At 37.9% G+C, this 25,771-nt stretch overlaps 1 protein-coding gene, 1 long non-coding RNA gene and 1 pseudogene across 8 annotated transcripts in view; 1 reads left to right on the top strand and 2 right to left on the bottom strand.

Annotated features, from left to right (window-relative positions):
• The window catches only part of LOC146488159 (uncharacterized), a 538,028-nt gene that overhangs the window by 274,079 nt on the left and 238,178 nt on the right, over positions 1-25,771 (bottom strand). The window lies entirely within an intron of this gene.
• LOC146488170 (uncharacterized) lies at positions 2,035-6,528 on the bottom strand (annotated as a pseudogene).
• The window catches only part of LOC146488166 (uncharacterized), a 131,545-nt gene continuing 114,297 nt past the window's right edge, over positions 8,524-25,771 (top strand). Inside the window, exon 1 of the long non-coding RNA XR_014867065.1 lies at positions 8,524-9,546. This is a non-coding gene — a long non-coding RNA (uncharacterized LOC146488166). The remainder of the gene's footprint in view (positions 9,547-25,771) is intronic.

The raw sequence follows: 25,771 nt of genomic DNA, 5'->3' as shown, positions 1-25,771 counted from the left end.
TGACAACACCAAGAGATGTTCATTTGTTGGCCTCTCAACAAAAGCTTTCCCCCGTATTTTATTGATAAATATAGACAGCGGAACATTAAGAAGTGTACGAGCATCTATTACAAACCTTGTCGTCAACGCTTTTTATATTCTGGTTCTGTTATGCAAGTAAGTGTAAGATTACGAAGTGTCCTCAGTCGTTTCATCAAGAAAACAAAAAGAGAAACAGACAAAAAGCTTTTCTAAATGAATCCTTTTTGGTAAAAATTAACAAACAAATCTTTAATTTTTTGTGAGGTAGCTTTCCTGTTTAGGCATCAGTTCGACAAAGTCTGTCGCCGGTTGCGCGCCAGTGATGATGCCAGTACGCTATAACCTCTGGTGTCTTGGCATTGAGTTATTCAATCTGTCAGTCAAAGCGTAATTTCTTCGCCGCGAACTCTCCAGTTTCCACCCTTTTAACTGTCGAATACTTCTTAGAAGTTCCTCTTTCGATTTACCTCTTCAAAAAAGTTTTTTTTGTGAAAACTGCATATTAGAGTCTATTAGAGTCATTTTGAAAGAAAGCCCTTTCTTTCTGGCCCCAGATCGTGGCTATGTGACGTCACACAGGTAGGGATGCGACGGTCCCCTCCCGCGTGACTGGTTCGGTTCCCGCCAAGGTAAAAGATTTTTCCTTTTCATCTTTTGGTTCATTTCGTTATTAGGGTTAACGCTCAAGAAGCTTTTCAAGGGTTCACTAAGATCCACTTATCAGTTAATATAAACTACAGAATTAATTTTCTAATCCCTCATTTGTGTCGTTACTACCAGCAGCACATTAATTATTTGTACCCTGAGGAACAATTATACAATGCCAGAAATTTGGTCCATCAGAGATAGCAAATTTGAAAGTTCCTGGCACAGGTCTTGTAATTCGTCTCGTAAAATGCGAAATCTTTGTTCCGCCATAATTATCTGTCTCTGTGTCAAGTTTGAAGGAAGCTGGCTTTTTAAGTGCTGTCTTGTAAGAAATTTGCTTAGTCATAGTTTAATTGTGTCCCTATGTCACTCATTATTAATGGTAAATAATCTTCATATCACCTCAATATAAACTGTTTGCCTCGCCGTCTCTTTTTTGTTACCCCAATGTTTCAATTGAAAACCGGAGAGCTACGCCCACTTACTACAGTAACAAGCTTTTAAAAATGTTTTTGTTAAATTACTTCCAAAAGTTGGTAAATAGTCGACGATGCTTACACGCACAGCTCGCAGGTACGTTCATCTTAGTTCCTTTTTGTTCACTCTTTGCTGGGTTTGGTCGAAGTAACTCACCCGTCATTTCCTCACTAAAGCTTGCTTTTGGAAAAAAAAGGAGTAAAGTGGGGTTGGAAGCGCCACACAACTCCTAGCTATTCGTTTTCCACTTTCATCTAGATCTTTTCTATATTTTTTGTGACGGGCTAACATGATTTGCATCTAAAGTGTTTGCAAGATCTAAAACAGGGTATCGATGTAAGGTTTTGGTCTGAAATAGGGTAAAAGTTTCAAGAAGCGCGCCACACCCATCCACCCAAATTTTTGGGGAGTAGCCACCCTGCGGATGTTTGTCGCATGAAACTTGTTAATGGCCTAGCTGCAACGAGTTTCCTATAACTTAGAGGTAGATCACTCGAGCTAGTAATAATAGGAAGGTTATGGGTTCGAATCCTTCTGGAGGAACTCGGATTTCTTTTTGCCGAGTACGCCCAGCCCGTGTCAGTGACTGAATAACACAGCATTCTCATTTATTTAGTAGGCGCTAAATATACTATCACGTTTGTTGCATTGCGCATGTTACAGATGACACATGGTTGGCAACGGAAAACGAGACGTAGGAGAGAGAACCCCACAAAGATACATAGGCCTCTATCAACGATAACTTTGTATGTCTACGTTTACTACGGGGTCAACCTACATTGTTCTCTACAGAACAATCCCTCGCTAGTTTAAAAACGGCATGTAACTAAAGAATTCTGGCAGCTTTGTGCTACTGTTGAGTAGCCTTGTTAAAGTCAGGGTTCTCAAAGTAAATATTGTTCATTAACAATTGTAAGGGATTTCCTAGTATAATGGGCAGAAAGAAGACTCTGTAGTTCCCAATGACTTTCAGTTAAATTTTGCTAAGTGAAAAAAACCGATTTGTGATTACACACGTTTAACCTCACCTAAATTTCTTGGAGATCTCTAGAACTCGAATCACGAAGCTATAGTGTGACCACTTGTCGTGCAATGCAACAAACTTTTGATTACCCACAAAAATTGACCTTTAATCAATCTCTTTACGGATCTCTAATTCTGACTGGCTAATTTTAAAGCTAGGGCAATAATGCTGCCTCTGTACAAAAGGACATGCGACCAAGTTTAGTTAAAAAAAATCGCAACAACAATTCCGCCTGTCATTTACACACGGTTTAAATGCGATAACTTCTCCTGACTGTCATATCTGATCTGTAAACAGTGGATAACAATACCTTAGGCCTGGCTCATACGTCGAACTTTACATGAGCCGAATCTAATCATTTGGTTCGGCGCATGTAAAGATCGACGTATGAATCCGTTATGATCGACAGATTTGTATTTGGGTCGACCCACCGTTCTATTCGACTGCGCCAGTCGAATAGGACGGCAAAAGTTCGACTTCGATTTATACGTCGAACTTTTACATGTGCCGAACCAAATGCATACTTTACGTATAAATTATATCTATCCCAGAGGTCTGCTCGTTCCATCGACCTGGCATGCACAAAGGACTTCATTCTGAACAAGATGGCGGGAAAAGAGGAATGTGCTTCTTCTTCTTGTTTAGCAACAACTAAATATACTTGTCTGAGATGTGAAAGATTAAAAAAAAAAAGGAATATATTTTTGATGTGTACGCGAACTTCACCAACAGAAACTTTCCAATACAGGCTATATCAAAGGCGAAGCGTCAAGACTTTTCAGAGCAAAATCTTCAAAAGCAACATTTGAAGAAAACATTACTCTATTCAAACCGAGATTACGCTACAGAGGTTACCTCGACAACCTTATAGATAAAACTCTCTCAGAAGTCAATTTCAGCGAAAGAATGTCGGCACTACAAAACAAACAAAAACGCGCAAAAACATTTTGCCGTTTGTTTGGGAATATCGCCTTTCTGTGCCTATCCTAAAACCATTCAGATAAGTAATTGGCACTCAATAGAAAATCAGCCTCAGCTAAGAGAGATCTACAAAGACCCTTCCCTACTGTCGTACAGAAAAGGGAGATCTTTAGAAGACGTACTCGTAAGAGCAAATTAGCATTGAAGGTCATATTCTTCCTATCTCGACCAATAGCATCCGATCCGTGTTTGGCCTATCTTCATTAATTTAATAGTAATAATAATAATAATAATAATAATAATAATAATAATAATAATAATAATAATAATTTTTTTAAATGAGAACTCTTTATTAACATATTTCAAGCAAATTGCTATTCACAAGTTAAAAGTAGAAAAAAGAACTATTAAAAAAAGCTATTTACAATTTATTTCGATGAAAAAGAGACAACTTTCAAGCCGATTTTTTTTTGATAAAGTTGCTATGCTATTCTTATTAAAAAAAATCAATCGTCTATACAAAGTTAAAAATCTTAAAAAAAGGGAATAAAAACCAACATCAAATGGAAGGCTACCAAGAAAAATAAGAAAAACTGAGAAATAAAATTATGTTCTCAATGTTTTTAACGAATGTTTGCATGTCCTTTCTCGATGTCAAAGTCAATGTCCGTCAATTCTAGATGGATCCTCCTTGTAGCTCGCGAACCTCTTAAGCATAGTAATGCTGATCTCAGCAACGCAAAGGACACCCTTGCCCTGATCCATGACATAGTAGTCGCATAGCTCTCGCCCTTCTTTGTAGCAACTAACTCAGCCAGCCTACTATAGTATCGCTTGCATTCCACCGCCATTCCACCTGTCGTACTAAAAACTAATGGCGTGAATGTGGCTTGCTCCACTTATGAAATTCGACTAGCATATTGGCGCTTCTTTTCCGTTTCATGTTGCCTGTAAATCTGGTCAAGATCCATATCCCTGTAGGAGTCAGCATTTGGGTGGCAAATTCTAACGTCAAAGAAAGCCGACCTCTGTCTCTCCCAGAACCCCCTTGCCACAATATCGAGCCGCGCATCAGGAGCGGTGTTGGCTCCCCTATTGAGCTCTTCGCCTGTGATGTCTTGCAAAACTGGTTCAGTTTCTACGCCATTACACACCATGCGAAACATTTCTGCCTCCAGATCCTTCAGTTCATTATGGCGTTGAATGACAAAACCGCCCCTTTTGCATATCATACCGTGATCCACATTGAAGCGGTCCCCGCAAACACAGACAGAGGGCATATCAGGAACTTCCCAGTCGTACCTGAGTTTCACAGCATCACGAAATTCATTCTTGTTTAAGTCAAAGTTCATATCTTTAATTGGCAGAACGGTAAGCCAACTAGAGGCACCTTTCTGGGTGGCAAGGTCCACAGCTCTCAGAGTTTTTCCAGAAACCGAGCACTTCACCTGATCAAGTTTCTCCTTCAGATACTGATTCTTCACTTGGCACATCTCCCGTTGTACAGCGTGCATTTCATTTTCGTCTGGTGGCTTGTGCACCTGTGATTTTATTTGTTGGGCTAATGGACCAGAGATGTTAACAGATGCTACATACTCTGAGGCTGCTACTTGACTTGGATTTGTTAAGCCCATGCCTCCCATTCTCATCGGCAGCGCCAGCAGCTCCCGCTCAGCTTGTGTACAGTGGTGCCCAGTAATGGACGGTATGAGGACCTCAGCTATTGCACGCTCCAGAGGTGCGAGTAGATCTTCTAAATCAGTCAGAGTCCTCATAAAGTACGTCCAGCGATGTTTTAATCCAAACGTGAACGCAGCGTAAGAAGCCTGTGGCTGCGACAGAGGAAACTCAGCCAATTTTGTCACCTGCCCCACCCATTCCTGAACTTTACCGTTGACGTACTGCTCAAGATAGGATCTGGAGCCGAGTGCCGCACCCAGGTGATTCTGACCTTCTGTGGTGATGCTGATTGCCGTTTCTTCAAAGATGCTTCTAGCGATCTCCTCCTTGTCAGGCTTTGTAACAAGCCAGCATTAGGATAGTATCCTTAGTCCGGTCCGGCCACTGTTAACTCGTCCCACCACGCCTTGATGTTCTGTATTGATCCACACCCTGTCGCATCATCTGCAAACCAGCACTGTTTGGCTTGACTAACTGTCTGTAGTCGAGATATAAGCGGCTGTAGACTAAGGGCATACAAGCACATAGCTAAGGGATCGCCTTACATAGTACCCTCCGCAGAAACAAGCTCTTTACCACCCGTAACAAACAGTCGTGCTGATGCTCGATAGATAATAATAAAAATAATAATAATAATAATAATAATAATAATAATAATAATGATAATTTATTCACTTATTTTAGCGCCTTTCAACATTAAAATGATCAAAAGCCCTTTACATGAATTTAAAAACTTTATATCAAAATGTAATAACTATAAAGAATTATAAGAACTATCAATAAAAACTAATACTAAAATAAACAATTGACCACCTCCAATGCCATTTTACCAAACAAGCTCTTTCAAGTCAGAATTCATCTTTCCCGCCATTTTGAATCTTGTTGAGAAAAAGAACAACAACCGCTGACCACGAAAATCTATTTTCTCACTTTAGCTTTAAGTTCGACTTCAGTTAGGTTCGACGTCTGAATCAATGGCCGAACTTCATTATTTGGGTCGACCTTAATAGGTATTAGGTTCGTCTCATGTAAAGTTCGACGTATGAACCGGGCCTTACATGATATGCTTCGGAAACTAATAGTAAATTGAAAATAAATATCAAGTGGCAGCAGAGGGAATGGATCCTCCCATCATGAACGAGGGTTAAAACAGTAGTTATTATAATCAGTGCATTCTTGCTAGTTACTATCAACAACAACAGTTTATTTTTATTGGTATTTGTAAAAATAGTATTGCATTAGACAAAAATAGTGATAAATCACGTTGACAATAATACAACAATAATAAAAGGAAAGAGGTCAATTAATTAATTAATTAATTAGTTATTTAACCAACAATTAGATTGTTAATGGAAAGCTAGAATTGAGCTTAAAATTACTACGATCAAAGAACTTTTTTCGTTTACACAATTGTAAATTGCTGATAATCAAAGAAGTGAAATTGCTTTGCTAGTGGTATTAGTTTCTAGGCAAGCTCAGATTTCTTATTTTCCGCTCGCTGTTGTTTTTTTTTGTTCTCTTCTGAGCTATACATATTTCCTTTACTTAATTTTTCACACCCGCGACAAAAGTTAGAGCATGAGTAAATGTGGAGTACTGCATTAATAATTTGAGAATTGGAGCGATAGATTTGTTTACAGAGAGATTTACAATCGCCTTTACGGGAAACGGCAAACGTGAAATTCGCGTTGACGTTTTCTTGATAAGATGAGTACATGGATGCAAAACAAGCTTGAACTTTGATGCTAACGGAAAACTTAAATAAAAGATAAACATGGTCACGTGATTATTCCTGCCCTTCTGCCGTTTGCCGTAAACGTAATCCTAAATTTCCCTACTGTACAATACGGAAAATATTTAATTAGGTCTATGTAATTAGATGAGCAAGTTTAAATGGAGACTTACGGTAATTTCTCAGGAAATGTTTTTAATAGTAACCCTATAACACCATAAACGTTCGAACAATATTTTGAGTTCAATTCATTAATAATATTAAAATCCCTCATATTATGAGACAGGCCATCAAACGTGTGTGCACCGCTGTACCTGAAGCTTCCCTGCTATTTCGATGCTTTTTCTCGAGAGACAAACGCAACAAATCACGGTTTCTAGTACCGCGTTCCTGTTCCTTTTCTTGCAGCTGGCTAGCTTGTTTTTTTTTTATCATCAGTGGTGGTCCATTCTACTTATTTCATCCCACAGCAGGTTTGATGATCCTAAAGCGAAGCAACATATGTCTTTTTTAAATTTTGAAGAAAAAAAGACCCATTATCATCATCATCATCATCATCATCATCATTATTGTTGTTTTGTTGTTGTTGTTGTTGTTGTTTTATGTTCTATGTTCACCACCTATTTAAATCCACGCTGTAAATTTTTTTTTTTTTTTTTTTTTTTTTTTTATTGTTTGCAAAATCACATTACTTACATTACTTACAGTACGGGCTAAATATATCACTAGACAATACAGTATTCTACCTACAATACATGTTTACTGGTTACTTACGCTACTGAACAAAACAGGACTCTACTTACAATTTAATACAGATAGCCTTAAACATAACAGTAACTAGATTACTTACAAACTGCGGGTTACACGCTACTAAAAAAAAAACAAAAAAAAAACAGGAAAGCAGTAAGAAAAGGATGAAATTTTGTCACTGGAAGAAAAAAAAAAAAAAAAAAATTGTGCGTTTTCGTTAATTTAAATTAATTTTAAATTTCCCATTTTTCAACTTTCCATTGTAAGATTAGCGCTGACTTCAATTCTAGAATATTTGGAGGTTTTTCTAACATTTTACATGAGTAGTAATATTTCTGAGTTTGTACAGTAAGGATCTGGAATTTCCGCATTAATTTTGAGTTAGTACTCGGGGGTGGATCATAGTTTTTAAATAGGTACTGTTGTTTAGATGGAGTAAAATTTACTTTGTGCTTATTATTAAACCATGTTAAGGCTTCTTGAAAGAGTTTTTGGCCTGCAGGGCACTCCAGAAATGCATGTTCCAAGGAATCAGCTGAATTACAGAAAAAACACTCCTCATTATCTGCTATTTTAAATCGTTTGAGTTCTTTTTTGGTCACTAAAATACGGTGTAACATTTTAAAGGAGAATTGTCTCAGTTTGTTGTTAGTAGAGAGGCGAGGTATATTTTGGAATAATTTTTGCCATTTACATTCTATATCGGGGTATTGTCTGGCCCAAGTTTTTATGGCTGTTGGTGTAACTTCTGCTTTTTCTTGAAAGAGATGATAATAGTCTTTACATTTCATTTTTGAAAGTTTAATCGATTTGTCCCTAGATAAGTCAAATGTATCACAATCATCGAGAATAAAGTTCATGGGTCTGGGTGTAGAAGTTGCCTTTGATTTGAGGTTTGCTGGAATTGATGCCAGGATTTGAAAATAGTTTAGAAAATTAATTTTTATTTTGTACTTGCGAGTAAATTCTTCATAAGTTAGGAATTTTCCATTTTCATTCAGAATGTCTTGAATGTAGTAAATTCCATTTTCGGTCCAACTTTTCCAGAACAGCGATTTACCTTCAATAGTTATGTCTTGATTGTTCCATAAAACAAGGTCACTTTTGTATTCATCTTGGCGATTTAGACGTAATTCCTTAAAGTACTCTAGCATTTCTAAGTAGAAAGACGGTAAATTTTTGTCTAGTTTCTTTATATGATAATTACACTTGAGCAAGAAGTTAAGACCTCCATATTTTTCAAAAAAAGCATTTGGAATAGCTGTCCATGCTGTAAATGATCGTCAAATGCTGGCATTCCCTTTAGAAGAGCAACATTTTGGACTTAAGCGGAGGACTGCGAGAAACGATCTATATTTCGCAAATTATGAGCCAAAACTGGCTACAAAATACTGTTTCTCAAGTCAAATCTAACAAGCCCATTCACAGGAGCCTTGCTGCTGTGTAGGGCCTGAAAAATTAGTTGTCAACGGTATGGACTTAAGTACCTTTTTACTGCTGTTGACGAAGGGTCCACTTCCTGATGACTTAAGGAGGCTCGCAAAAATTCTTCTGGCATTAGGTTAGATCTTTTCAAATCAATATTTCGCATGGAAGGCTTGCTTCGATTTACATTTCACTCCAACATCTCTTCAACCTATGACTAAATTGTATGTTTTGTTGGTTTCGAACTAATAGCTGTTACTATAGGAACGGAGACACAAAGAACTTCTTTAAAAATGCGTCATTCAAGCGTTGCAATAAAACATCTAATAATACCAACAACAACAATATCAGTAGCAAGAAAAGCCTTTAACTTCGGAGCTTAAATGATTCCCGCCAGACAATCTGTATCCTAATAGTACGCTGTAAACAGTAGACTAATAAGACGGCTTTTTGTAAAATGGAAAAATAAACGTGAGTAGACACAAGTGTGGTGTACATGTAAATGTTCATTACATGAGAATAGCAGTGAAATAGACTAGAAAAAAACAAAAACAAAACAAAAATTTATTTTCAGAGATAGAGAACATCGACTAAAACTAGACCGAGTTTCAACCTTCTAATCTGGGTCTTAGGCCAAAAACTTGCTCGAACATCAAAACGAATTATTATTCTAACGCCTCACAATTGAAATTGAAAATCTGTAAGGGCATTTTTGATCCACTTTGATTTATGCAAACTACGAGCTTTTCGACTTATTTTAGCCGTTTTAAAACACAAATAACAAATAATCAGCCCATCAAAAATGATTCTTTATTTACTTGAAAACGCTCTTACAGATTTTTCCTAATTTTGCCCACAAGTTGTCTAGGTTGGGTAGTTTGAATCTTGAACGTTTCGTTGAAAAAGTGGCTGACTAGATTCCGAGGCAATCGACGTTTTTTAAAACGAAGTTCTTTATTTGACCATTGCTACGGTAAAAACCGTTGCTTGTAAACCAACAAAGACATAAAATTTGCTCATAGGTTGAAAAAGAGTTGTAGTATGATGCAAATCGAAGCAAGCCTTCCATGCGAAATTTTAATTTGAAGAGATCCACCCCAATGTCAGAACCACCGTTGTGAGCCTCCTTAATAAGGCTTGAAATCTTGTAACCTTTGTTATTATGCTCTCGATATATTTCATGTCTAGTTCTGGTCCCTTCGCGGCATGATTAGTAAGAATATGCGGTCAGGCGATCTATTTAACTGACAATTTACGTCTTGCAATAACTAGTCAGATAACTGATATGTTAGTGCATTTCACAGTGAGGTTTAGGTCCGCTTAAAACTGTACTATGCACCAAAAAATCGAGTCTAATAATATGCCTTTTACGGAAAATAGCGACAAGTGAGTTTCCTGCCGTAGAACGTGGGACGTGTCAGGTCTGACAACCGGGACCAAAGCAGCAATTGGTTAAAGTTTGGAAGATATGTGTTTCGTATGTGAGTGCTTGAGCAGCCGTTAGTGGTAACAAGTTTTGCTAAAGCCAAAGTGACGGCTGCGTAGGAGACATAGTTTAGGAATTTACATTTCTTTGCTAATTATACTTATTGCCTAACTGGCCTTGTTTAACTTCCGTTCTCAATTCACCGTCTATGCGTATCCTTGTAAATGAGATTTATGGTCACATATAAAATTCTTACAGGCGTATAGAGAGAAAATAAGAAACTTTATTATAAGATCCTCCTCGATCTTATTTCCCAATATTGTTTAGGATAAAAGGCAGCGGCTTAATTAAATAAGCATTTCAGAAAACAGCTTATGGCAAGGGCGTTTTGTACCTGTTCAGTGTTTTTGAAAGGGATAAAATAAATACCCGGGGCAATGGGAAATATATGTTGGCAAAGTTTTCTCTTGACTCGATAACTCAACTTCTGTAAGAGGGAAGAAATGGAAAACATCAACTCAGCAAAAAAAGTCACATTATTGACCCATGTCATGTGAAAGACACAGCTGTTTACCCTGATAGTTCTAGCTTTGTTCAAGGATTCTTTGAAATAACAATTCTAAATTTTGTTCTTTAGACATGGGAAGTACAAGGGAGGAAAAATTAATGTCAATGTATTAAGACAATCAACCGAAAAATTAGCGACAGTTTCATTTCTCTCTGGTAGACCAAAAACAGAAACTTTCCCTATGGCTTTTCATGCATTGATTCATTAATTCGTTCATGTTTTTTTCAGACTTCTTTTTACAAGCTGTCGTCTACTGAAGTATTATATTTTCTTTTGGGTTAGAGGAAGGATTGCCATTAATTTCTGTGCTAAAAGTTCTTTCTCAGTTTTCTACTGGACAACATTTTCTTTGTAACACACAAGGCCACTATACAACCGCGGTTTTAAACACTTTAGTTACAACCACTTCCTTTGGAGCAGGATAACTTAACAGCCAAACATTAAACAAAGACACTGTCTTTCACAAAACAGCAACAACCACAACATTTGGAAAAGAGATTACTTACATTTTTCAAGCATCAATTCAGCGCTTTCCTTCTTTGCGTCCAAATTCAAGTGGATGTCATCACCAATCAGTATAAAAGGAGCCCAGTTCCTCACAGCGCAGAACTGCTCTGACTCTCGTAGATACTTCATAGCCTGGTGAAGAGCTACACTGGCAGTTTCACCATCTTTAAGATGTTGGTAGAAACTCTTCATGAACTCCAAAGTTGCCTGGTCATCAATTGCCCAAAGTGAAGCCAGAACAGAACGAGCCCCAGCGGCCAAGAAAGCTCGAGCAATTCCGACGACACCCTCAGACTTGATCTCTCCTCTGCCACTATGACAGCAACTAAGCACAACCAGTTTTGCCTGCAGCTTAACAGCTTGAACGTCCGACATCTTCAAGATGTAGTCCTCTTCTTTAGGACCCTTGTCCCCCGTTTTGGATCTTGAACTTCGTTTGTAATGTTTTTCCCATCCAGGACTTGGCGCCAAAGCAATTTCTCCTGTTTCCTCTCGTCCATGAGCTGCAATATGAACCAAAGAGGCTGAAGGTATTCGTTTTAACACCTCGTCTTTGGTTGCTTCTTTTCCTGTAAGTGGTGGAATCTTTAGAATTTCCCCTATCATCTCTACTTCCTCTTTGGCACAGGGAAGTTCGTTGAAATTTTGTTTTTTGACATCCCCCAGGTATGGATCTCCGACAAGCAGTGCCTCCCACACACTTCTGCAGTCCTTAGGGCGATCTGTGATCAGTCTTAAACTGGTCAACGAGGGTACAGTGCGGATGCAGATAGAGGTGCTGAGTGCCGAGAATGGAGCCAGGCAAAGGGGACCATCGGGCACAATAACCAATTCGTTACCTCGGCACAAGTCTGCAATGGGGCCAAGAATTGCATCATGTAATGGTTGTAACGCACTGATGGTGCATTGTGATGGCGTCGCTTGATTATCCTCATTCTCCTCATCATTGTCATCAACATCACGATTATTTAGCTCATCAAATGAACGATTCTCACAATTAACGCGGACTTTAACTCCAATCCTCTTCAAAGTGGTATTTAGCAAGACAGTGACTGCATCCTCGTGCACTCTCCCCTGTTCCAATTCCTTTTCTCGAAACTCAACCTTGCTTCCCTTGCTGATAACCCAGAAAGTGATTTTGCTCCGGCTGTGCCCCAAGAAAACCGTTTTCGTAGATAACTTGCTTGAGATATATGAAACTGTCTCTTTGGGTCCAAGTGACGCTGGTGGAGACTCTATCAAACCATACTGTCTTTTTAAGATGTCAGCTAAAGTCTGTGCCCGACCTCGCTCAGCGGCACACAAGGACTCCTCCATTCGTCCCAGCTTCAATAGGCTTTGCCAAAGAGCACTATAAGCACTGCAATAAAGATCTCGAAAACTAATTTTTAAGGCATCTTCACCAGAAATGGAAGCTCTGACAATATCAAGTATATTTACACTAGCATGATACCATTCGAAAGCTTCCTGAAACTTTCTCAGGCCATGGCAAGCATTGCCAAGGTTGCCATAGCTCCTACCTTCTCCGGGTTTATCGCCTACTTCTTTTGCTATTTTCAGATGCTTTTCATGGTACTCTATGGCCTTGTGGAAGTTGCTAAGCCTGTAATAAGCGTTGCCAAGGTTGCCATAGGCCATACCTTCTCTGGATCTATCGCCTACTTCTTTAGCTATTTTCAGATGCTTTTCATGGTACTCTATGGCCTTTTTGAAGTTGCCCCATCTTTGATAATCGTTTCCAAGGTTGCCATAGGCACCACCTTCTCTGGATCTATCACCTATTTCTTTTGCTATTTTCAGATGCTTTTCATGGTACTCTATGGCCTTTAGCAAGTTGCCCAAGCTTTGATAAGCGTTGCCAAGGTTGCCATTTGCATTACCTTCTCCGGATTTATCGCCTACTTCTTTTGCTATCTTCAGGTGCTTTTCATGGTACTCTATGGCCTTTTGGAAGTTGCCCAGGCTGTCATAAGCGTTCCCAAGGTTGCCATAGGCCATACCTTCTTCGTATCTATTGCCTACTTCTTTTGCTATTTTCAGTTGCTTTTCTTGGTACTCTATGGCCTCTTGGAAGTTGCCTAGCATTTGATAAGCATTGCCAAGGTTGCCATAGGCCGTACCTGCTCCGGATCTGTTACCTATTTCTTTTTCTATTTTCAGATTCTTTTCATAGCACTCTATGGCCTTTCGGAAGTTGCCCAGCCTTTGATAAGCGTTGCCAAGGTTGCCATAGGCCGCACCTTCTCCGAACCTATCCCCTACCTCTTTTGCTATTTTCAGATGCTTTTCATGGTACTCAATGGCCTTTTGGAAGTTGCCTAGGCCCTCATATGCGATTCCAAGACTACCATAGGCCCTACCTTCTCCGAACCTATCGCCTACCTCTTTTGCTATTTCCAGATGCTCTTCATGGTACTTTACAGCCTGTTGGAAGTTGCCCAGATTCCTATAAGCGATGCCAAGGTTGCAATAGGCCACACTTTCTCCGTATCTATTGCCTTCTTCTTTTGCTATTTTCAGATGCTTTTCATGGTACTCTATAGCCTTTTGAAATTTACCCAGGCTGTCAAAAGCGTTTCCAAGGTTGCTATAGGCTCTACCTTCTCCGGACCTATCGCCTACTTCTTTTGCTATTTCCAGACTCTTTTGCTGGTACTCTATGGCCTGTTGGAAGTTACCCAGATCTCTATAGACAACGCCAAGGTTGCCATAGGCCCCACCTTCTTCGGATCCACTGCCTACTTCTCTTGCTATTTTCAGATCCTTTTCATGGTACTCTATGGCCTTGTGGAAGTTGCCCAGCCTGTAAAAAGCGTTGCCAAGGTTGCCATAGGCCATACCTTCTCTGGATCTATCGCCTACTTCTTTAGCTATTTTCAGATGCTTTTCATGGTACTCTATGGCCTTTTTGAAGTTGCCCCGTCTTTGATAATCGTTTCCAAGGTTGCCATAGGCACTACCTTCTGTGGATCTATCACCTATTTCTTTTGCTATTTTCAAATGCTTTTCATGGTACTCTATGGCCTTTACCAAGTTGCCCAAGCTTTGATAAGCGTTGCCAAGGTTGCCATTTGCATTACCTTCTCCGGATCTATCGCCTACTTCTTTTGCTATCTTCAGGTGCTTTTCATGGTACTCTATGGCCTTTTGGAAGTTGCCCAGGCTTTGATAAACATTTCCAAGGTTGGCAGAGGCCGCACCTTCTCCGGTTCTATCGCCTACTGAATCAGGTTTCGTCAGGAGTTTTTGTAAGAATGTAGCGATGTCTGTAGAAATATAAATAGAGAGGCAATATCTATTTTACGAACATGTTTTAAAAGCTTGACACAGAGTCTATAAACACTTTATGTACAGGAAAGGAAAACTTGGAAGATGAAGGTATGGTTTTTAGTGTAAAATACCCCTATAAAAGTTAGGAAAGTTCAGATTTTATTGTGTCTAGGAACAAGTAAGGCATTTCTCTCTAATTTACTTTCCCGGAAAGATCAAATTACGGAAAAGTACAAGGTCCTATTGAATACTTTTAAAGGCTACATGATCTAGTGATTGTATAAGTCCACAGGTCAACCTCGCTTATATTTTGAGCAGACATACAGGCTGTAGATAGTTTTTTTAATCACTTGTTCCTTTCGCGAAAATTTGGAAGAATGATGTATCAAATTTGAACTAGTGACGCCTTAAAAGATAATGTGGTTTTTAAAGTGAAAACTTAATTAAAGTAAATTAATTGAAACGCAATTAGAAAACTAAAGTTTCCCTTGTGTCTAAAACAGGTTTACAAGAATAGCCTATAATTTGGGAGCTTTTTGTCTTTGTTGCAAATGTTTGCTCTTTTATGCTACTTTTTCAGATTTTCATAAAAATTGATTAAGTAAATAAGTTGGAATCAACCAAAGGGCCTCGAGTTGAGAGACTTTTGATCGAAAACCCCTCCTTTTTCACTGTAAACAGTGGCCTGACACCCTTAATTACTGTAAGAATTTAGTGAAGGTCATGACGTCTTAACATTTCAACACAAGGAAATATAAAAAAAAAAAAGAAAACAACTTGCAATTAATTGGCATAAAAATTGTCAGGAATCCCTTTAGTGTATAAGCAAAAGAAAACTCACCATCAGAAAAATCTAGTCTGAGGCCTAGTTCAAACGTCGAACTTTTCATGAGACGAAACAAACAGCGTATTTATTCCATGACCTTGTCTGGTTTGAAGTTCCAAATGAAAGAGAAATTATTTCTGTTGACTTCTTTTACAAATTCAACAGGAACATTTAATACAGAACAGCTGTAGACAAGGAAAGCGAGATCTAATTTTTTGACGATGGCAATATTGTCTAGGATCGTTAAATGTCTCCTTGACCAAATGCTTAGTACTTTTTTAAGTTTGGTGAGGCGCTCGTCAAAATTTATTTTATTCCCAGTGCATGCATTGAAAGAAAACGCGATATTCCCAACGCAGTTACATACCGCTTTGGCCACAATATACTGAAAGGCACATCTTTGCCTAGTGCACACTTGCACACACCTAGCCACAAACCCTTGGTTTTCGATTTATTGATTTTCAAGCCGGAGAGGTCGCCAAATTGATCGAGGAGATCAAATAAGGATGCCGCGGATAAATGGTCGCGGCTAAAAGCGGTGGTGTCATCAGCACACAAGCTGATTTTGGTGATCTTATTCCCATTTTCAAGACCTTTGATAGATTAAGAGATTCTGATCTGTATTTAAGGTATGCTGACCATAACGAGCTAGAGGTTCTTAGCAACAAAAAAAGACTGGCTTCCTGTGGAGATAGCAGGCAATTTGCCTGGTATCTCCACGGGAAGTCGAATATCTTGGAGTATTCCAATAAAATGGAATCCATTCTAGTGATCACTTCTGTTTCGCTTGGGACCATGGGCAATAGGAAACATGGGTTTCGACTAAATAAATGTTACATTTATCTCAAATATAGTTGAATTACTCACAATAAAGTAGTCTTTAGTCTTTTCTGGTCGTTTCTCCCCATTTATTTCTTGTAAAATAGCCCTGATTAGCAAGTAACAACACGCCGTTTGACTCAAAACAAATTCAGCATTTGTTCGGTCTTGGTAACCGTTCGTCCTATTGAAATCCCAGGCGCGGCCACTGAGCTCGCGAGCGTTAACTCATAATCCCCCCTGGGTAGGAACCAAACTCGATCAATCGTGCGAGGCTCGCAAGAAGAAACTATGCCCATCTCCATATAAGGAAGCAAAGGGTGCCCGCTCCTGGGGGTCTAAAAGGCCGATAGAAGTCTGGTAACGAAGAGGTGTCGGACAATGTTCGGGAGAGAGAAAACTGGAAACAAGAGTCGCTTCGAGTTCAAAATATGTGGTTAGTTGGAAGCTGTTTCACCAGAATATTTCGTTGTTTGTTTTGAATAACTTGCCATGGAACCAAAAACTAACTTCATTCCAGGTTTGGAAAAAAAATACCATCGTTTAAAGTGCGTTTACTCCAGTTCAGCGCTTGAAAGACGTTTTTTAAAATGTTCGATTTGTTTTCTTCTGTATTTTAATATAGCGATTGTTGCATTTTGCCATAAATATCTATATCTCCTTAAGCTTGTTAGAAGTGCAAGTAATTTAACTGCAACAAATTTCATTCGATGTTGAAGCCATCCGAAGAAGCGCTCGCTAAAGCTGGGAAGACCGGACTGCAATACGTCAAGTAATGTTTGTAAAAATCCTGAATAAAATGTTATTACATGTAATGGAACTTTTTCCTTCGTTAATCTACTTCTTGACCTTCTGTTTATCTGACTTAGAAAAATTATCATTGATTTCAATACACAGTTTGGCCAACAGCAATCCAATAAACTAAGCAATTTTCAAAGCCCAAATATATCAGTTCAGTCATATATTTCAAAATTGTGACTCCTTCCATGTGGGGAGAGTAATCTTTTTGTCATATTTTGTAACTAGCAAGGGGTGGAAGGAGTTTGCACTGCTCTTACCAGGCGCAGACGAATTTGAAAAACAATGCCTATTGTATTTTCGGTTCAGTGATTGGCCAATAGCTCTAATCTCCTAGCAACGGTTAAATCGCTTCCTACCCAGTCACTTTTTAGTGTTAACGCTCACGCGCTTAGCGGCCGCGCCTAGGGTTTCAATAAACACGGCACGGTTACCAAGACTTAACGAAAGCTTTTGCTGGCGATAAAGAATGTTAGGTCTGTTCTACAAGAAATAAATGGGGAGAAACGACCAGAAAAGCCTGAAGACTACTTTATTGTGAGTAATTCAACTATATTTGAGATAAATGTAATATTTATTTAGTCGAAACCCACGTTTCCTATTGCCCATGTTGGGACGTCAATTTTTACGCGAAAGTGTTATAATCCTTACGCCTGAAAGTTCTTTTTTTGCGAGATTTTAATTAAATTTCTATCTATAACTCATGACGTGTGTGCAAAGGGCAAACACACATTACATGTTTTGCTACAGTTTACTCCGGGAAAGCGATGAACTTTAAACAGGGACACCCAACAGTTTGTTTTAGTGGAATCTTCTCACAGAGATTCAGATTAAATTAAGACCAGTTTGGTTAGTTTTTTTCGAAATACGGAAAAATCTTTAGCTAAGGAACGCAAGCAGTCATTTACGGGACTGATTACATGGCTCATTCCTATGCCAGTGTATCACTTCCTATGACTTGTCAGTATGGTTTAATTTTTACTGGTATAGCACGTGGTATTATGTGCCTCGAAAAATAAATTACACTGTTCGTGTTATATAACCCAGAGCACTCATGCATAGAGTGATGCAAGGACTTCAACCTGGCTGAACCAAAGGATATATAACATCCGTCTGGGGTTACAGTGTGTGTGTCAAAATATTATTCTATTATATATCCCAGGGCACTCAAGCGTCCAGTGATGCTAGGACTTCAAGCTGGATGAACCAGAAAGGATATATAACATCCGCCTAGGTTTATAATGTGTGCCTCAAAAAATTAAATTGTTTATGTTAAATATCCTAGAGCACTCAAGCATGCAGAAAGGATATATAACATACGCCTAGGTTTATAAAGAAATTTCAAAGTGGTGCTCGTAAGTGCAACTAACTGGGGCTGACTGTCATGGCGGCCAGGGCACGAAAGAGCTAGCTCCGTAAAACTTGGGCGTCCTTATCTGTTTAACCTTATTGAATTGGTATGCGGTGAGCTTGAGTAGATTAGTAACGGCAGTTTACAATTTATTGGACTAGAAGTATGTCAAAAACGTCAAAAGCCAAAGAGAAAAAGCGTTTGCGAAGCTCAAATTCGTCAACTGGAGAAGTAGTGGACGACTCGCAAATAATTGAGAAACTTATAAGTATTCAGGATAGAATTGAGAACGGCTTCACCAAGATTAATGAAGAAATTGCAGCCCTAAAACTTGAACTTAAAAACGACATAAAATCTGTCAGAGAGGATCTAAACGAGGCTACAAAGTCCTTAAACGCAGTTTGGGAGGAGGTCACTTTGCTACAAGAAAAGAATAAAACCCTACAACAGCAACTCGACAGTACCACAGAAGAGAATGCGAAGTTAAAGGAGGATTTGGAAGCCGTAAGAGTTCGAATGGTGAAGCAAGAAGACTACTCCAGAAGAGAAAATTTGCGCTTCTACAATATCCCAGAAAGCGCTCAGGAGACGAACGAGGAATGCATTCAAAAGGTGAAGCAAGTCTTATCCGATCTAGGTGCACCTTCGGACATCAAATTTCATGCCATCCACCGTACAGGAAAGCCCAATACTAACTCTGGAGCTTCCTCGACATTAGAAGGAGAGCCTCGCCCGAGACCGATATTGGCACGTTTTGTCTCTCGCATGGATTCCGAGTCAATTTGGTTCAAGAGGAAAGAGCTTCGCAAAAGTTCGCGCTTCGCCACCGTGTCAATTGATAAAGATCTCTCACCTGAATCGGCAAGAGAACGAGCCAAACTTCGAGTTGCCTACAGGAAAGCAAAGGAGTTGAACATTGAAAAAGTATTTATTAAAGGTAAAAATCTGATTATTAACAGTAGTAAATACTCGGTGAACACTTTGCCGGAATATCTTGTAGCACATCAAGATGGTAGTAACAACTGATCAGCCACTTTCTTTTTTGATGCAATATTTTGTGTACCTTTATTTACTTTATCAGTACGGCGCTTGTGCTCGGTGAAAATCAGAGTTGTGATAAAATTTGCATACCATTTAAACACGTATTTAGCATATTCAAACAGTTAAGTTCGCCACGGTTTCTTTTCGTACCTGGTATTGTTATAAGTCCAAAGTCTCAAGGGTCTTATTTAGGTTTAAATCTCAAGACCCTTTTAGAACCTCATTATTATTCTTTTGTGTGGGTGTGAGTGTGTATTGGTTTTGTATGTATGTGTCCTATTGTTTCCGTGTTTGGTGTAAAGGCGGTTATCATGAAGCTACCGTTTTGAAAATAATTTGTTTTTATGACACATTGATTATATATTTGCAAGCAGCAAGGAGAATGTAAATTTTAAACTTCTTTCACTTAACGTTCGTGGAATTCGATCGCCGGAAAAAAGGAGAGCTTTGTTTGTCTGGTTAAAAAAACAAAAAGCGGATATAATTTTCCTTCAAGAAACATATAGCTCGAAAGACATTGAGAATATATGGAGAACTCAGTGGAGTGGGAAAATGTTTTTCGCGCACGGAACAAACCACAGCTGTGGTGTGATGACACTCATAAGGAAAGATTTAGATTTTGAAGATGAATCGTGCCTATGTGATCCAGCTGGGAGATTTATTATTTTAAATGCGACTGTGCAAGGAGTTAAATATATTTTTGCCAATATTTATGCACCAAATAAAGTGCGTGATCAGTGCACATATTTTAAAGATTTACAGGAGAGGTTGGATGGTATAATCTCAAGCCCTGAGCAAAAAGTTGTCATTGGAGGCGATTTCAATGTCACTTTTGATTCTAATTTGGATTGTCTGGGTGGGTCGCCAGCCCAAAAAGAGTCGGTTAAGGTACTTGAAGAAATTTGTTTTGATATGGACCTCGTTGATATCTGGAGAATAAGAAATCCGGATGGAAGACTATTTACTTGGAAGCAAACAAGACCTTTGATCCAAAGAAGACTTGATTTTTGGCTGATTAGTGACATCTGTCAAGATGAAGTTGAACAAGTTAAAATTATACCCTCTATAAAATCAGATCATTCAGCAATTACACTACTTTTCAATGGAATTGAAGAACAGAGACACGGTCCGTCCCACTGGAAATTTAATTCTAACTTAACTAAGGACGAAGAGTACATAAAACTTATTACGGACAGCGTCCCAGCTTGGATTGAGGAGTTCAAAGATGTAAATGATAAAAGAGTGCTTTGGGATCTAATAAAATATAGAATTAGACAAGTATCTTTGAAATACAGTAAAGAAAAAGCACGGTTAAGAAAAGCAAAAATACTTGAAATTGAAACGTCTCTTACATTTTATCAGAAAAAGTGCGCTGCCGATCCGTCAACAGAAAATTTTGAGCAGCTTGAAATTCTCAAAAGTAAGTACGACGCGCATTTTGATTATCTCTCAAAGGGTGCTATCATTCGATCTAGAGCGTCTTGGTATGAGAAGGGGGAAAAAAACACTAAGTACTTCTTAAGTCTAGAATCTCACAAAAAAGCTAAAAGCTGTGTTCGCAAAGTATTTACTAAAAACGGAACTTTAAGCTCAGATCCTTAGATAATTATGAACGAACTCGAAGATTTTTACACTGTTTTGTACGATAGTGAGGGTAACGTGCCAGACTGTGCAAATTTATTCCTCCGACAACCTGAAATCCCTAAACTATCGTCAGAGAAAGCAGCTACGTGTGAGGGCAAACTAACAGTGGAAGAATGTCTTCAAAGTCTTCAGTCTTTCAAAGAAAATAAATCACCAGGCAATGATGGACTTACTGTAGAATTTTATAAAACATTTTGGGGTATCTTAGGTAAGTTATTAGTAGAAAGTCTAAATTGTGCCTTTGACTATGGCGAGTTATCGAATTCACAAAAGCAAGCGATTATAACACTTATAGAAAAGAAAGGAAAAGACAGGAGACAAATTTCAAATTGGAGACCGATTTCACTTATAAACTTAGACACAAAGATCGGATCAAAAGCAATTGCAAGGAGACTTCAAAAGGTGATACCCGATATAGTACACTACAATCAAAATGCATATGTAAAAGGAAAGTCTATATTTGATGCAGTAAGAGCAATAGATGATATTTTAGAATTTACAGAAAGAGAAAAGATCCAAGGCTTAATGGTAGCAATAGATTTTAAAAAAGCTTTTGACTCGATTAATAGGAATTTTATGTTAGAGACGCTATCCGCTTTTAACTTTGGTCCTACTTTCATGCGGTGGATTAGGACCTTCTATCAAAATATAACTAGTTCGGTCATGAATAATGGTTTTTCGACAGGCCCTTTCAACATACGTAGAGGTGTTAGACAGGGCGATCCTCTATCACCATATTTGTTCATTATCTGTTTGGAAACCCTTGCCATCACCGTGCGTGGAAATAAAAACATTCAAGGAATTCTAGTAGGCAAGGAAGAAATTAAATTAGAAATGTTTGCTGATGACGTCACAGCTTTTCTGAGAAATATCAGATCTCTTGAAGTTCTTCTTCATACTGCTGATCTGTTCAATAAGTGTTCTGGACTCGAAATAAATTTCGAGAAAACTGAATGTATGTTTTTAGGTAATCATGTCTCCTCTATGGCCGCAACCGTCATTTCCTCCAAAAACATATGCGTGAAGCACACGATTAAAATTTTAGGTGTGCATTTTACATATAATGATAGTCAGAGGAAAAAGTTAAATTTTGATGAGATTTTAAGATCAATCAAAGAGAAGTTACAAATGTGGAAGTGGAGAGATCTAACTATTTTAGGGAGGATTCAGATTGTAAAGACATTTGTGATATCGATATTCATGTATCGTGCCGGTTTAATTTGCGTGCAAAAAGATATCGTGACAGAGGTCAACAAATTACTTTTTAAATTTATTTGGAAAGGGAAAGACAAAGTCAAACGTTTATCTCTCATATCTGACTTGGATAAAGGTGGACTGAAAGCACCCCATCTAGAATCAATAATAAAGAGTCAAAGGATCATGTGTTGTAAGAAATTTGCTGAGAATCAACAAAGTAATTGGAAGATTATCCTATCCCATTATATGAAGAATGTGGGATCGAAATTGATTTTGCGTTGTGCATTTGATCTAAAGAAATTATGTATTCAATTACCCAAATATTATGAAGAGTGTTTCCGATGTTTCGCAGAATATTCAGTCGCAAATAAGTTAACAGAACAAGCATTGTGCCAAGAGATACACAACACAGTTATTTGGAATAATAAGTTTATCTGTATACAAGGCAAGTCTGTTTTCTGCGAGGCATTGTTTGAAAAAGGAATAATTACACTGGAGGATCTTAAGACTGATGGGAATGATGTTATCACAGGCTTTCAAATTATGGCTAGTGCGTCATTTACACCTAAAGAAAAGTTTCAGCTTATGGCGATTATAGACGCAATACCAACACAGTGGCGACATCATTTAAAAATATGCAATAACTATGAATCCAATTCTTCGGTTCCCAATATTGCTCAGTTACATTTGAATGGTCACAATATTCGTCTCGATAAAGCTATCTCGAAAAATATTAACAAAGAAGCCCGCTCAAAGGTCGAGATTATACCAACCGCGCAGTCAAAATACTCGGAAAAATATAATTATCAACTAGATTGGCAAGAGATATATTGTATTCCCTTTAGAGTGACTGTAGACTCCAAATCACGTGAATTCCAGTTTAAGGTGTTACATAGGTATTTAGCGACGAATGAATTTCTCCATAAAATCGGCCTGGTATCTTCGTGTCTATGTACATTTTGCAAAAGAGAAAGTGAAACCATTGAACACCTCTTAATAGAATGTGATTACTCGAACAAGTTTTGGCAGGATTTAATTAAATGGCTCAATATGATAGATATCAAAGTGGAAGCGTTATCAGAGATTGACAAAATTTTTGGAATCTGGAAAAGGCAAGTAGACTTTCATCTTCTTAATCATTTCTTGATTCTGGCGAAACAGCATATTTACTCTTGTCGAAATAAAGGCTACCCGCCTTCACTAAGAACCTATCTTGCAAAAGTATCCCTAATATATCAAATTGAAACGACGATTGCTGAATCAAATGGTAAACGTGCTTTTCACGACGCTAAGTGGAAAAAGTTTCTACTCAAATAATTGTAGTTCATCTGGTAGCTTGTAGTTTATTTATTTATTTATTATTATTAATATTATTATTTTTTTGGTATTTATTGTCTCATCTATTAATTTCCTACTGTTTGTATTTTAATTATAAAACCTTTGTAATTAGCTATATACAACCGCTTTGTCTGAATCAATTCTTGTAAACAACTTTAATTAATAAAAAAAAAATCAATAAAATACAAAAAAAAAAAAAAAAAATTCCCCATTTATCCTCAATTGGATACAATTTTCATCAAACTGGTATGCTTCACGGAAAAATATTTCCTTTTATAATGGAACGCCATTTACTTGGTAAGGAATCCACGATCCCCATCAAAAAGAAAAGTTGATTTGGGGCTAGTTTGCCGTTCAGAAGATTCTCACTCTTAAGGAAGAGGCGATCCTCTGAGACCAAATCTTCAACCTTAATTATCTGACATTTATGAAGAAAGGCTTGGTATAGAGATTTGCCCTGGCTAAGAATAGAATTGTGTTCACAAATGATAAATTGTTTCGTTTCAATATTGTTGAATCCCCTTTGTGCCCTTTCTGCAAAGTTGATGAGGAATCTCTTAAGCATTTACTTTTTTCTGCGAAGTAACAGAACTACAGTATTTTGGAAAGAGATTCTATCCTGGCTGGTTCGTTGCAGAGGTGAAGTCATTGATCTTTCAATCACTGATATCCTTTTTGGTAAATTTAACAGAGATATTGATTTCATCGTAATTGACCACTTAATCTTTTTAGCAAAATTCTCTATTTATTGGTGTAAACTCAACAAAATCTTTCTGTCATTTGAAGTTTTCAAAGAGAAATTAAAAACCACGTGATTTATAGCTATTTATTGCTCGGAAAAAAAATAATTCTGTTTTAAAGCACTATAGTAAATGGGAACCCCTTGCCTCACATTTTTAATAAACACCTTTTCCTTTTTTTCAACGAGCTGGCCAAAAAATTCAATTAAGAAAAATCAGAGTTATGTAGAATTAAATGTAATATATTAGAGGAAATCATCTGGAATAACAGGTTTATTAAAATAGAAGGCCTGTCCGTATATTACAGAGAATGGCACAATGCTGGAATCACTAGAGTTAAAGATATCTTCAACAAAACAATTTCCTTGCCCCTGACGAGTTTAGTAACAAGTTTTCTCTGAAATCTTCCAACTTTCTGAAATATCTCGCATTGTGTAGCGCAATCCCCCGAGACTGGATTCGAATATTCAAAAACACCAACGAAACCTCTGCTCCGGTCCCAGAGACTGTCAACACGACATCAATGAATAAGCTTTCTTGCAAAATAGTGACCCAGAGTTTAATCACCAAAAAATTTCAACCTCCAACTGCTGAAAGAAGAACGAGGCAAGCAAACTTAGATGACAATGCAATTCAAACAATCTACAATATTCCATTTAATGTCACTAAAGACATTAAACTCGCCATCTTTCAATACAAAGTCGTTCACCATATTCTGCCAACTAATGCAACCTTATTTAGAGATAAAATTAAAGAGAAGGATAAATGCCGTCTTTACGAACAAAAACAAACACTAACCCACTTATTTATTTCTTGTTCATTTGTCAAAAGTTTTGGACAGAATTTACAAATTGGTGGAATACAAAAAATGACGATTCTATTGAGCTTAACGAAGAAAATATTATCTATGGCTTCACCAACAATATCGCGCTACAACTTGGCCTAAACCTCAGTTTAATAATTGCAAAATATTACATTTACATTGCCTCGAGAGAAGAAGACCCCTATTTCTTTGATACCTTCCTTGCTGTTCTGAGAAGCAAACTTGACATAGAAAGACATTATTCAAAATTACAAATCAATCTTTAAATGTCATAGAACTAAAACCTACCTTTTCGCCTGTTAACGTAGGCTGCACTTTGGATATTGTAAATTGTAATCAAACATCTTTTTTTTTCTGTTAATTTTTTTTAAGCTAATTCAGTCTTGTATTGTATTTCCTTAGCTTGCATGTATGTTTTGTAACTATTTCTCTGTAACTCTTCATTTGAAGTGAAATAAAAAAAGAACTAAATGTAAACTGCCATCACAAACTTTTTGTTCTTTCTATGGAAATTTTACACTCTATTTTTGTTAGTATGCTGTTTGGCCCCTGTGTCCGTGCGTGTGTGGGTGAAAGGGGGGGGGGGGGGGGGGGGGGCTTGATATAGGGTAACTTGGATGGACCAGAAAGGATATAGAACATCTGCCTTTCTGAGGTAAATAATACATTGTTTTTGTTGTGTATCCCAGAAGCACTTCCGGATACAGTTTTCATTGGACCTCAACCTGGGTATACAGCGTTTCTA

Source organism: Pavona decussata, unplaced genomic scaffold, assembly GCF_977016875.1.
Source record: "Pavona decussata unplaced genomic scaffold, jaPavDecu1.1 SCAFFOLD_11, whole genome shotgun sequence".
NCBI lineage: Eukaryota > Metazoa > Cnidaria > Anthozoa > Scleractinia > Agariciidae > Pavona > Pavona decussata.
Note: the sequence above shows the minus strand (reverse complement) of the source record. Positions and strands in the feature narration are given on the sequence as shown.